The sequence below is a fragment of the Bubalus bubalis genome, chromosome X (genome assembly GCF_019923935.1).
Source record: "Bubalus bubalis isolate 160015118507 breed Murrah chromosome X, NDDB_SH_1, whole genome shotgun sequence".
Classification (NCBI taxonomy): Eukaryota; Metazoa; Chordata; class Mammalia; order Artiodactyla; family Bovidae; genus Bubalus; species Bubalus bubalis.
The window spans coordinates 68,866,897-68,880,157 of NC_059181.1; positions in this window are offsets into that span (position 1 = coordinate 68,866,897).

Below are 13,261 nucleotides of genomic sequence, written 5' to 3' on the forward strand. Positions count from 1 at the left end.
GGGGCTTTATATACTTTTTCAATTGGTTACTAACAATAGAAAGATCTTACCAGAGACACTCCCACAACATACATCTTAAGATAACAGGATTAATCAGAAGGTTCCTGTTAATAAGCAGAAACACTTCCTCAAGCAAGATACATTGTTGTTATATAATCATTAGTACAGAGCTTAAGGAAAAACGTACCCTTGAGCAAGATGAGTTGTTTTGTTGTGTAATCATTAGCTCTGCACTTAAAGAAAGTTAGTCTTAAAGATTGTTGTCATAACAATTCAGAGTTTAAGAAAAAGACTTATGTGACTTATCTTATGTGACTAAGTCAAATGGATGTAGAACAAATGTTTGTCTCGTTTCTCCTCCTCTAGAGCCCTGGACTTCTTATCAACCTATCTAAGAATTAGCTCTCTCTGTCTCTTGGCAACAAAATGTGTGTGTGTGTGTGTGTGTGTGTGTGTGTGTATGAGAGAGAGAGAGAGGGGGAGAGAGAGAGAGGGAGTTTCACTAGGTCTGGGTAATTTTACCAGATTGTAATTAATTTCCTAAATTAGAGAGTTATATAAGGTTAACACATGTTATTAGACTTTTTTTAAAATGGATTTCTTTCAGGGAATTGTGCATTGCTCAATGATTTTGGGGAAATAGAAAATATTTTCTCCAAAGCAGTGCCAGATAACGGGACTCTCTTTAACAACAACAATAAAATTCTGGCAATCTGTGTTTCTATTCCATTAATTCCTCAAGGTAAGAGCTTATTATGTTTGAAACATTATGCTGAGAGCTATAGAGAAACAAAATTTTTCCTCTAAGAACTTCAAGAATGTTGTAGGGAAGATCAAGCATTTTCAAAAATTACTTTATGCTGTATGATGATGGATGATAAGAATCAAATGAGAGGCACTGAAAATATAACAAAAATGCTGGAAGAGGAGGGAGAAAAGTAGTGATGATAAATGATCTGCAAAGTCAGAAAAGGCCTTCTGGTAGAAGGGGGAACTTGGAAAGGCAAGATGGAGGAATAGGAAAGGGAGACCATTTTCTCCCTCATAAAATCATCAAAAGGTCACTTGAATGCTGAGCAACTTCCACAGAACAACTTACGAACACTGGTGGAGGACACCAGGCACCCAGAAAGGCAGTCCATTCTCTTTGAAAGGAGGTAGGACAAAAGATAAAACACAAAAAGAGAGTCAGAAGAGCTAGGGATGGAGACCCGTCCTGGGGAGGGAGTCATGAAGGAGGAGAAGTTTCCAAGCAGCAGAAAACCCTTTTACTGGTGGGTCTGTGGGAATTTTGGAATCTCAGAGGGCAATATAACTGGGAGGAAAAAGAAAAGAAACACAGAATACACGCCTAACCGCAATTCCCAGTGGAGAAGTAGCCCAGATGCTCACGTCCACCACCAGCGAGTGGGCTCTAGACAGGGAGGTATGGGCTGCATGCTTAGGGTAAGAACCAAGCCTGAATGCCCTGAAGACAATCTGAGGGAGCTAACATTAGATAGCAACCCAAACTGTGGGATAGCCAGAGAGAGAGAGAAAAAAAAAAAAAAGAGAGAGAGAGAGAGAGAGAGAACTTTCCATGAAAGATTCTTAGCTGGCCCTCTCACAGAACAAAGGATTCAACAAATACCAAAGGAGAGCTAACCGGCTGTGTACAGGCCCCTCCCCACCACCAGAGCATGACAGAGCTGGAAGGCAAGGGGCAATCTCGGCCCCAGAGACTGGCATCCTCCACCAAACTGTGAGCAGGCTCCCAGTTGCTAACCATGTCTTCCTAGGATCCTGGATGATTGACATCTGCCAGGAGGGGAACAGCCTGAGATCAGCTCCCCAAAGGAGACACACAGCACACCTGAGATGGTGCTCTCACGGCACACCTGGGAAACTGAGTGATGGGGACTGGGGAGGTGATTAAGATGCACAGCCCACCTGGGACAGTGCACTTGCCAAGTACCTGGTCACATGAACTACTCGGACCTGGGAAGAATGCAAAACACATGCCCAACGGAGTCTGTGCCTTTGCAGAGTACCTGAGAACCTGAACCTAAGCAGCTTAGATATAGGCCTCTTAATGAAAGTGAAAGAGGAGAGTGAAAAAGTTGGCTTAAAGCTCAACTTTCAGAAAACTAAGATCATGGCATCTGGTCCAATCACTTCATGGGAAATAGATGGGGAAACAGTGGACACAGTGTCAGACTTTATTTTGGGGGGCTCCAAAATCACTGCAGATGGTGACTGCAGCCATGACATTAAAAGACGCTTACTCCTTGGAAGGAAAGTTATGAGCAACCTAGATAGCATATTCAAAAGGAGAGACATTACTTTGCCAACAAAGGTCTGTCTAGTCAAGGCTATGGTTTTTCCAGTGGTCATGTATGGATGTGAGAGTTGGACTGTGAAGAAAGCTGAGCACCGAAGAATTGATGCTTTTGAACTGTGGTGTTGGAGAAGACTCTTGAGAGTCCCTTGGACTGCAAGGAGATCCAACCAGTCCATTTTAAAGGATATCTGTCCTGTGTGTTCTTTGGAAGGACTGATGCTGAAGCTGAAACTCCAATACTTTGGCTACCTCATGCGAAGATTTGACTCATTGGAAAAGACTCTGATGCTGAGAAGGATTGGGGGCAGGAGGAGAAGGGGACGATGGAGGATGAGATGGGTGGATGACATCACTGACTCGATGGACATGAGTTTGGGTGGACTCCGGGAGTTGGTGATGGACAGGGAGGCCTGGCGTGCTGCGATTCATGGGGTCGCAAAGAGTCGGACACGACTGGATGCCATGATCTTAGTTTTCTGAATGTTGAGCTTTAAGCCAACTTTTTCACTCTCCTCTTTCACTTTCGTCAAGGGGCTCTTTAGTTCTTCTTCACTTTCTGCCATAAGGGTGGTGTCATCTGCATATTTGAGGTTATTGATATTTATCCTGAAATCTCGATTCCAGCTTGTGCTTCTTCCAGCCCAGCGTTAGCCTTGACATACTCCTTTTCCTATTTGGAACCAGTCTGTTGTTCCATGTCCAGTTCTTAGCAGAATAGATGCACCATATTCAACTTAGCTGATCACATTTCAAATTGCTTTTGATAAAAGTTAAACTTGCATATTTTTGCTTTGGTGTGATTGCCAGTGACTTGATTATATATTTTTCTCAGGTGACATGTGACTCAACTGTTGCATGTATTCACTCATGTAGAAGTCTTTGAAGTGGTATTCCTGGCCCAGATTAAGGAAGATTACTGTTTACAGGATACTGAATAGCAGTTGTCTGATTCAATTTCCTGTTTTAACCCATTCTCTCTGAGTATTATTAACTTCGGAATCCTCTTTCTGTTGTGCAAAGGCATAAGATGTTATGGCTTGACTAACATCTCAAATTTTTTTATTAGGGAGAAACTTCTGTTTTTTGTTTGTTTTATTTTTATTTTTGTCATAAAGAAAAGGAATCTAACCTCGCCTCAAAAGTGAACAAGGGAATGAATGGGAAGAAAGAAATATAAATATGGTCAATGAAAAGTATATCAGACATGACTGGGCCAGGATTGCCTATTGTGATCTAACTCCTTTTGAACAAAATGAGAAGTAAGGGATTTTTTTTTTTTTAATTTCTTGGGCACATATTTGTCATCATTTTAATTTTTATTTTTTAACCTTCCTACCTTTCAATATTTCATATTGTTCATAGTGCCCTCATCTTTATTACACTTGTATGGTCTTCCTTGGTGGCATAGATGATAAAGAATCTGTCTGCAATGCAGGAGACCTAGGTTTGGGTTTGATCCTTGGGTTGGGAAGATCCCCTGGAGGAGGAAATGGCTACCCACTCGAGTATTCTTGCCTGGATAATTCCATGGACAGAGGAGCCTGGCGGGCTGCAGTCCATGGGGTCACAAGAGTCAGACACAACTGAGTAACTAACACTTTCACTTTCTTCTTTAGAGTCCATGTTTTTTCATCTGTCTGTGCCCACTACCTAACATATTAATATTACTTTTCACATAAAGGCACATTGTACATGTTTGCTGATTTATATTGCACTGAAATCCTCTTTCCCATCCTCAGTACCAATGGAATTTATAAAATCAGTTAGAGTATTTTTTTTTTTTTCAAGGTAAAACTTGTGCTGTAACATAGATCTTTACTGCTTTCACTCAAATTAGATACTGATAGAATTTTGTGCACTGTTGTAGACTGAACACACAGAGAGAGATGTTTTAGGAAAGGAAAACCTTTTGAGCTACTTTTAAATCAAATCACAAGAGTTGTCACCAGAGCTATGAAATGCTTCTGAAACACCACTAAATGGAATGTCAGGTACTGTGATATTTAGGGAGCTTGTGAAGTTGCTTGAGTTATACAAGTAAGAGAAGCTTTTGGAGACTCTGATCATATTCCTTATCTGGTGCTTGCTGTTTACTAATAGGGCTGGCCTTGTTCTTGGGAGCTATAAAAGGAGCAACAACAATGGGACTGGAATTTAAAAAATTTGTAAGCAAATTAGACTCAGCACCTAGATAGTGTGCTACAGAAAGATAACATGGTTGCTGGAGCCTGAAGAGGCTTTAGTGGCTGGGAAGCAGCTTTGCAGAGATCACGGCAGAGATGGAGGCAGGAGCGGGGTAGTCACCAGCTCCCCCAGTTCCTAGTGTGGAGCAAGGACTGGAGGAGAGGAGAGACTAGGGCCAGAGCTTGGCAGTGGTGGGGTTGGCCCGAGGGCAGCTAGTGGCAGCAGAGAGACCAGCTAGTGGCAGCAGAGAGGCCAGGGTGCCCTCCGCTCATGGGAGTCTTTGAAAATCGCTCCAGCCTCTCCTAGACCCCCTTCTCAGTCACTCAAGCAGTGCCTTTGCCTGACTGGGACACATGTTGACCTACACAAGATGGCTAATGAAGGTTTACATGCTCAAAAAGGACCAGCAGTGGGAAAACCAGGGCATGACATCCAGCCATGTGGAGCAGCTGAAGGGCATGTCTCTGCTAGTTAGGGCTTGACAAAAGGTGGTCCACTGGAAAAGGGAATGGCAAACCACTTCAGTATTTTTGCCTTGGGAACCCCATGAGTAGTATGAAAAGGCAAAAAGACATGACACTGAAAGATGAGCCTTCCCTTCCCCTACAGGTTGCTGGGTGTCCAATATACTACTGTGGAAGAGTGAAGAAATAGCTGCAGAAAGAATGAAGAGGCTGAGCCAAAGTGGAAATAACAGGCAGTTGTGGATGTCTCTGGTGGTAAACGTAAAATCCAATGCTGTAAAGAACAATATTGCATAGGAACCTGGAGTTTTAGGTTCATAAATTGGATGTAGTCAAACAGATCGCAAGAGTGAACATCAAACATGAACACCAGTGAACAGGAAGGGACGAATATAATTCAGATGAACATTATATCCACTACTGTGGGCTAGAATCCCTTAGAAGGATTGGAGTAGCCCTCATAGTCAACAAAAGAGTCCAGGATGCAGTATTTGGTTGCAGTCTCAAAAATGACAGGATGATCTCAGTTCATTTCTACGACAAACATTGAGTATCACAGTAATCCAAGTCTATGACCCAATCACTAATGTTGAAGAAGATAAAAGTTCTATGAATACCTATAAGACCTGCAAGAACTAAGACACAAAAAAGATGTATTTTTCATCATAGGAGCTGGAATGCAAAAGTAGGAAGTCAAGAGATACCTGGAGTAACAGGCAAGTTTGGCCTTGGAGTACACAATGAGGCAAGGCAAAGGCTAACAGACTTTTGCCAGAGAACACACTAGTCATCATCTTTATCTTTTCAGTTCAGTTCAGATGATGCTGTTAAAGTGCTGGACTCAATATGCCAGCAAATTTGGAAAACTCAGCAGTGGCCATAGGACTGGAAAAGGTCAGTTTTCATTTCAGTCCCAAAGAAAGGCAGTGCCAAGAATGTTAAAAGTACCACACAATTGCACTCATCTCACATGCTAGCAAAGCAATGCTCAAAATTCCTCAAGTGAAGCTTTAACAGTGCATGAACTGAGAAGTTCCAGATGTTCAAGCTGGATTTAGGAAAGGCAGAGGAACCAGACATCAAATTGCCAACATCCACTGGATCATCAAAAAAGCAAGAGAATTCCCAAAAAAATCTGCTTCTGCTTTATTGACTACATCAAAGCCTTTGACTGTATGGATCACAACAAACTGTGGAAAATTCTTCAAGAGATGGGAATACCAGACCACCTTACCTGCCTCTTGAGAAATCTGTATGCAGGTCAAGAAGCAAGAGTTAGAAATGGACATGGAACAACAGACTGGTTCCAAATAGGGAAAGGAGTACGTTAAGGCTGTATATTGTCACCCTGCTTATTTAACTTATATGAAGAGTACATCATACGAAATGCCACGCTGGATGAAGCAAAAGCTGGAATCAAGATTGCCAGGAGAAAGATCAATAACCTCAGATATGCAGATGATACCACCCTTATGGCAGAAAGCAAAGAGGAACTAAAGAGCCTCTTGATGGATGCAAAAGAGGAGCGTGAAAAAGTTGGCTTAAAACTCAATATTTAAAAAACTAAGTTCATGGGTTCCAGTCCCATCATTTCATGGCAAATAGATGGCAAACAATGGAAACATTGACAGACTGACTTTTCTTGGGCTCCAAAATCACTGCTGGTGGTAACTTCAGCCATGATTAAAAGACACTTGCTCCTTGTAAGAAAATCTATGACAAACCTAGACAGCATATTAAAAAGCAGAGACATTACTTTGACGACAAAAGTCCATCTAGCCAGAGCTATGATTTTTCTAGTAGTCATGTATGAATGTGAGAGTTGGACTATAAAGATAGGTGAGCATCAAAAAACTGATGCTTTTAACCTCATGATGGAGAAGACTCTTGAGAATCCCTTGGACTGCAAGGAGATCAATCCAGTCAATCTTAAATGAAACCAGTCCTGATTATTTATTGCAAGGACTGATGTTGAAGCTGAAACTCCAATAGTTTTGCCACCTGATGCCAAGAGTTGACTCATTGGAAAAGACCTGATGCTGGGAAAGATTGAATGCAGGAGGAGAAGGGGATGAGAAAGGATAAGGTGGTTGGATGGCATCATCGACTCAATGGACATGAGTTGGAACAAGCTCTGGGAGTTGGTGATGAACAGGGAAGCCTGGCATGCTGCAGTCCACGGGGTCTCAAAGAGTTGGACATGACTGAGTGACAGAACTTAACAGTAGTCATAGCAAATAACTTTTCCAGCAACACAAGAGACGACTCTACACAGGAACATCACCAGATGGTCAACAACAAAATCAGATTGATTATATTCTTTGCAGCTGAATATCGAGACTCTCTATACAGTGAACAAAAACAAGACCTGGAATTGACAGTGGCTCAGATCATCAGCTCCATATTGCAAAATTCAGGTTCAAATTGAAGAAAGTAGGGAAACATCTAGGCCATTCAGGTATGACCTAAATCAAATCCTGTATAGTTATACAGTGGAAATGACAAATAGATTCAAGGGTTAGATCTGATAGACAGAATGCCTGAAGAACTATGGATGGAGCTTCATAACATTGTACAGGAGGTGGTGACCAAAACCATCCCCAAGAAAAAGGGATGTAAGAAAGCAAAGTGAGTATCTGAGGAGGCCTTACAAATAGATGAGAAAAGAGGAGAAGTGAATGGAAAAGGAGAAAAGGAAAGATATGCCCAAATGAATGCAGAGTTTCAGAGAATAACAAGGAGAGATAAGAAAACCTTCTTAAATGAACAATGCAAAGGAATAGAGGAAAATGATAGAATGGAAAAGACTAGCAATCTCTTTAAGAAAATTAGAGATACCAAGGGAATATTTCATGCAAAGATGGAGAAAATAGGGGGCAAAAATGGCAAGGACCTAACCGAAGCAGAAGATATTAAGAAGAGGTGGCAAGAATACACAGAAGAACTGGGAAGAACTGTACAAAAAAGATCTCAATGGCCCAGATAACCACGGTGTTGTGGTTACGCAGAGCCAGACATCCTAGAGTGTGAAGTCAAGTGGGCCTTAGGAAGCATTACTACAAACCAAGCTGGTGGAGGTGATGGAATTCCAGCTGAGCTATTTCAAACCCTAAAAGATGACACTGAAAGTGCTGCACTCAATAGCCAGCATCTGCTGGATCATAGAAAAAGCAAAGGAATTCCCCCAAAACATCAACTTCTGCTTCATTGACTACACTAAAGCCTTTGATTGCATGGATCACAACAAACTGTGGAAAATTCTCAAAGAGATTGGAATATCAGACCTGTCTCTTACCTGTCTCTTGAGAAACCTATATGCAGGACAAGAAGCAACAGTTAGAACTGTACATGGAACAACAGACTGGTTCAAAACTGGGAAAGGAATATGTCAAGTTTGTATGATGTCACCCTGTTTATTTAACTTATATGCAGAGTACATCATACAAAATAATGGGCTGGGTGACTCACAAGCTGGAATAAAGATTGTTGGGAGAAATAACAACCTCAGATATGCATGTGATACCACTTTAATTAATTCAAGGTTGCATAGAGTTAGAAGGTGGAGTAGAAGGACATGCGCGCATCTTCTCGTATGAGAACTTCAAAATTGCAACTAACTGCTGAACAACCATTGACAGGAGAATGCTGGATCCCACCAGAAAAAGATACCCCATGTCCAAGGGCAAAGGAGAAGCCCCAACAAAGCAGAAGGGGGGAAATTGCATTTAGAATCTAACTCCATACCACCAGAGACACTTGGAGGGCTGAAACAAAACCCTGTGTGCACCAGGACACAGAGACCCTGCAAGAGACTGAGCCAGACCTGTTTTTGGGTGTTTGAGTGTCTCCTGAAGAGGTGTGGGTCAGCTGTGACCTGATGCAGGGACAGGGGTTCTGGCTGTAGCAGACCTGGGAGACATGGTATGTGAGCCCCACCATAGAGACACCAAGCAGACAACCCACAAACTGAAGAACAATTATATCAAGGAAGTTCTCATACTGTTGCAAAAGTTCTAAGGCCCACACAAGATTTCCCAACCTGGAGATCCAGCAAAGGGACTGAGAACCCCAGGGGAATTTGAAGGCCAGTGGAATTGGATAACACAACTTCCACAGGACTAGGGAAACAGACTCTTGGAGGGCACAAAAAAAACCTTGTGTGCACCAGAACCCAGGAGAAAGGAGCAGTGACCCCATCAGATACTGATCCAGACTTGCCTGTCAGTGTCCAGGAGTATCCAGCAGAGGCGTGGGTCGACAGTGGCCTGGAGAGGGATCAGTGGCACTGAATACAACAGTCCTGGCACAAGTCCTTTTGAAGGAGGTTTCCATTACAGCCAATACCCCTACCATAGTTTGCCTCAGGCTAACAACAGGGAGGGAACACAGCCCTGCCCACCAGAGCAAGACATAGATTCCCCCACTGTCAGTCCCTCCCATCAGGAAGCTTCAAGAACCCTCTTATACTTATCCATCAAAGGGCAGAAAGAATGGAAACCACAATTACAGAAAACTAACCAAATTGATCACTTGGATCACAGCCTTGCCATGTAGAGCCACCCAAGATGAACAGATCATGGTGGAGAGTTCTGACAAAAAGTGGTCCACTGGAAAAGGGAATGGCAAACCACTTCAGTATTCTTGCCTTGAGAGCCTATGAACAGTATGAAAAGGCAAAAGGATATGACACTGAAAGATGAACTCCTCAGGTTGGTAGGTGCCCAATAAGGTATTGGAGAACAGTGGAGAAATAGCTCAATATAGAATGAAGAGGCTGAGCCAAAGCAAAAACAACACCAAGTGTTGGATATGATGGTGATGGAAGTAAAATCCAATGCTGTAAAGAACAATATTGTGTAGGAACCTGGAATGTCAGGTCCATGAATCAAGGCAAATTGGAAGTGGTCAAACAGGAGATAGCAAGAGTGAACATCGACATTTTAGGAATCAGTGAACCAAAATGGACCAGAATGGGTGATTTTAATTCAGATGACCATTATATCTACTAGTGTGGGCAAGAATCCCTTAGAAGAAATGGCATAGCCCTCATAGTCAACAAAAGAGTCCAAAATGCAGTACCTGAGTGCAGTCTCAAAAATTACAGAATTATCTCTGTTCCTTTCCAAGGCAAACCATGCAATATCACAGCAACCCAAGTCTATGCTTCAACCACTAATGCCAGAGAAGCTGACATTGAACAGTTCTATGACGACCAACAAGACCTTCTAAAACTAACACCAAGAAAGATGTCCTTTTCATTATAGGGGACTGGAATGCAAAAGTAGGAAGTCAAGAAATACCTGGAGTAATAGACAAGTTTGACCTCTAAATACAAAATGAAGCAGGGCAAAGCTAACAGAGTTTTGCCAAGAGAATGCATTGGTCATAGCAAATACCCTCTTCCAACAACACAAGAGACGACTCTACACATGGACATCACCAGGTAGTCAATACTGAAATCAGATTGATTATATTCTTTGCAGCTAAAGATGGAGAAAGTCTATATAGCCAGCAAAAACAAGATGAGGATCTGACTGTGGCTCAGATCACGAACTACTTATTGAAAAATTTAGAATTAAATTAAAGAAAGTGGGGAAAACCACTAGACCATGCAGGTATGACCTAAATCAAATCCCTTACAATTATACAGTAGAAGTGACAAACAGATTCAAGGGATTATTCTGACAGAGTGCCTGAAGAACTATGGATGGAGGTTTATAACATTGTACAAGAGGCAGTGATCAAAACCATCCCCAAGAAGAAGAAAAGCAAAAAGGCAAAATGATGGTCTGAGGAGGCCTTACAAATACTTGAGAAAACAAGAGATGCTAACAGCAAAGGAGAAAAGGAAAGACATATCCATCTGAAAGCAGAGTTCCAAATTATAGGAAGGAGAGGTAAGAAAGCCTTCCTAAGTGACTAATGCAAAGAATCTATGCAATGGTGTGAATCAGGTGTTGTGTTACTGTTGACTTCCCTTTTAAAAGCTGTTAGCATTTATCTTATATATTGTGTGTGTGTGCACGCTCAACTCATTTGGTCGTGTCTGACTCTTTGTGACCCTATGCACTGTAGCCCGCCAAACTCCTCTGTCCATGGGGATTCTCCAGGCAAGAATACTGGAGTAGGTTGCCATGCCCTCTTCCATGTTATCTTCCCGACTCAGGGATCCAACTCATGTCTCTATGTCTCCTGCATTGGCAGCAGGTTTTTTGTCTTTTCTTTTCTTTTACCACTAGCACCACCTGGAAAGACCATGTTATATATTGAGGCACTTCTATTTGCTGCACTGTATTTATAATTGTTACATCTTCTTCCTGAATTGATCCTTTGGTCATTATGTAATGTCCTTCCTTGTATCTTGTAATGGTCTTTGCTTTAAAATCTATTTTATCTGATATGAGTATTACTACTCCCACTTTCTTTTGAATTCCTTTTGCTTAGAATAATTTTTTACATCCTTTCGCTTTCAGTCTGTGTGTGTCCCTAGGTCTGAATTGTTTCTCTTGTAGACAGTGTAAAGAGTGATCTTGTTTTTGTATCTATTCAGCCAGGTTGCATCTTTTGGTTGGAGTATTTAGTCTATTTACATTTAAGGTAATTATTGATATGTATGATCCTATGCCTGGTGGACATGACTGAAGTGACTTAGCATGCATGCATGATCCTATAACATTTACTTTATTGTTTTGGTTTTGTTTCTGTAGGTCTTTTCCTTTCCTCTTGTGCTTCTTATCTAGAGAAGTACCTTTAGCGTTTGTTGTAAATCTGGTTTGGTGGTGTTGAATTCTCTTAACTTTTGTTTATTTGTAAAGTTTTTGATTACTCCATCAAATCTGAATGATATACTTGTTGAGTAATCTTGGTTGTAGGTTTTGTCCTTTAATATACTTTAAGTATGGAGAAGGCAATGGCATCCCACTCCAGTACTCTTGCCTGGAAAATCCCATGGACAGAGGAGCCTGGTAGGCTGCAGTCCATGGGGTCGCTAAGAGTCGGACATGACCGAGCGACTTCACTTTCATTTTTCACTTGCATGCTTTGGAGAAGGAAATGGCAACCCACTCCAGTGTTCTTGCCTGGAGAATCCCAGGGACGGGGGAGCCTGGTGGGCTGCCGTCTACAGGGTTGCACAGAGTCAGACACGACTGAAGCAACTTAGCAGCAGTAGCAGCAGCATACTTTAAGTGTATCCTGCCACTTCATTCTGGCCTGCAAAGTTGCTGTTGAAAGGCCAAATGTGGCATTATGAGGATCCCCTTATACCTTATTTGTTCATTTTCCCTGGCTGCTTTTAATATTTTTGTTTAATTTTCATTAGTTTGATTATTAGGTGTCTTGTGCTTCTATTTGGGTTTATTGTGTATAAGAATCTCTGGGCTTCCTGGACTTGGGAATCTATTTCCTTTCCCATGTTAAGGAAGTTTTTGACTATAATCACCTCAAATATTTTCTCATACCTTTTCTTTTTTCTTTCCTCTTCTGGGACCTCTATAATTTGAATGTTGGTGTGCTCAATATTCTCTCAGAGGTCTCTGAGACTGTCATCATTTTTTTCATTCTTTTTTCTTTATTGCTCTCTGCTTCAGTTCTCTTCCAGCTCAGTTATCTCTTCTCTGCCTCAGTTATTCTTTTTTTTTTTTTTTACCATTAAAAAAATTTTATTGGGGTATAGTTGATTTACAATGTGTTAGTTTCAAGTATACAGTAAACTGAATCAGTTATACATACACTTTGGGATCCTCTTCTCTTATAGACTACTACAGAGCACTGAATTTCCTGTGCTATACAGGTCTTTATTAGTTATCTATTTTATACTTTGTGGTGTGTATGTATCAATTCCGATCTTCCAATTTATCCCTCCCCAAATCTTTCCCACTTCTAGGCATACAGTTCAGTGGTAATAACTATGTTCATAACATTGACCAATTATCACCACCATCCATCCCCATCAACTCTTTCACCTTGTAAAAGTGAAACAATACCCATTAAATACTTCTTCACTTCCTCATTCCCAGCTCCTGACAATCAGCAGGATTATTCTTCTAAGAATATATCCAGACAACCTATGTTTTCACCAATTCATCAAAAAGAAAACTGGATGATTGTGTTAATAGTATAATTAAAACCTCAAATATTAAAAATATTATGGTACTCCATCTAGAAATCCTCAACACTGGTGTCAATATATGACAAACCTAATTTTAGTTTTTTGTAATGTAGCTGGAAAGAGGTACATACAGCTAGATGTCAACTGATGCTCATTCACTTTCACATCCCTAAACCTTTCTGT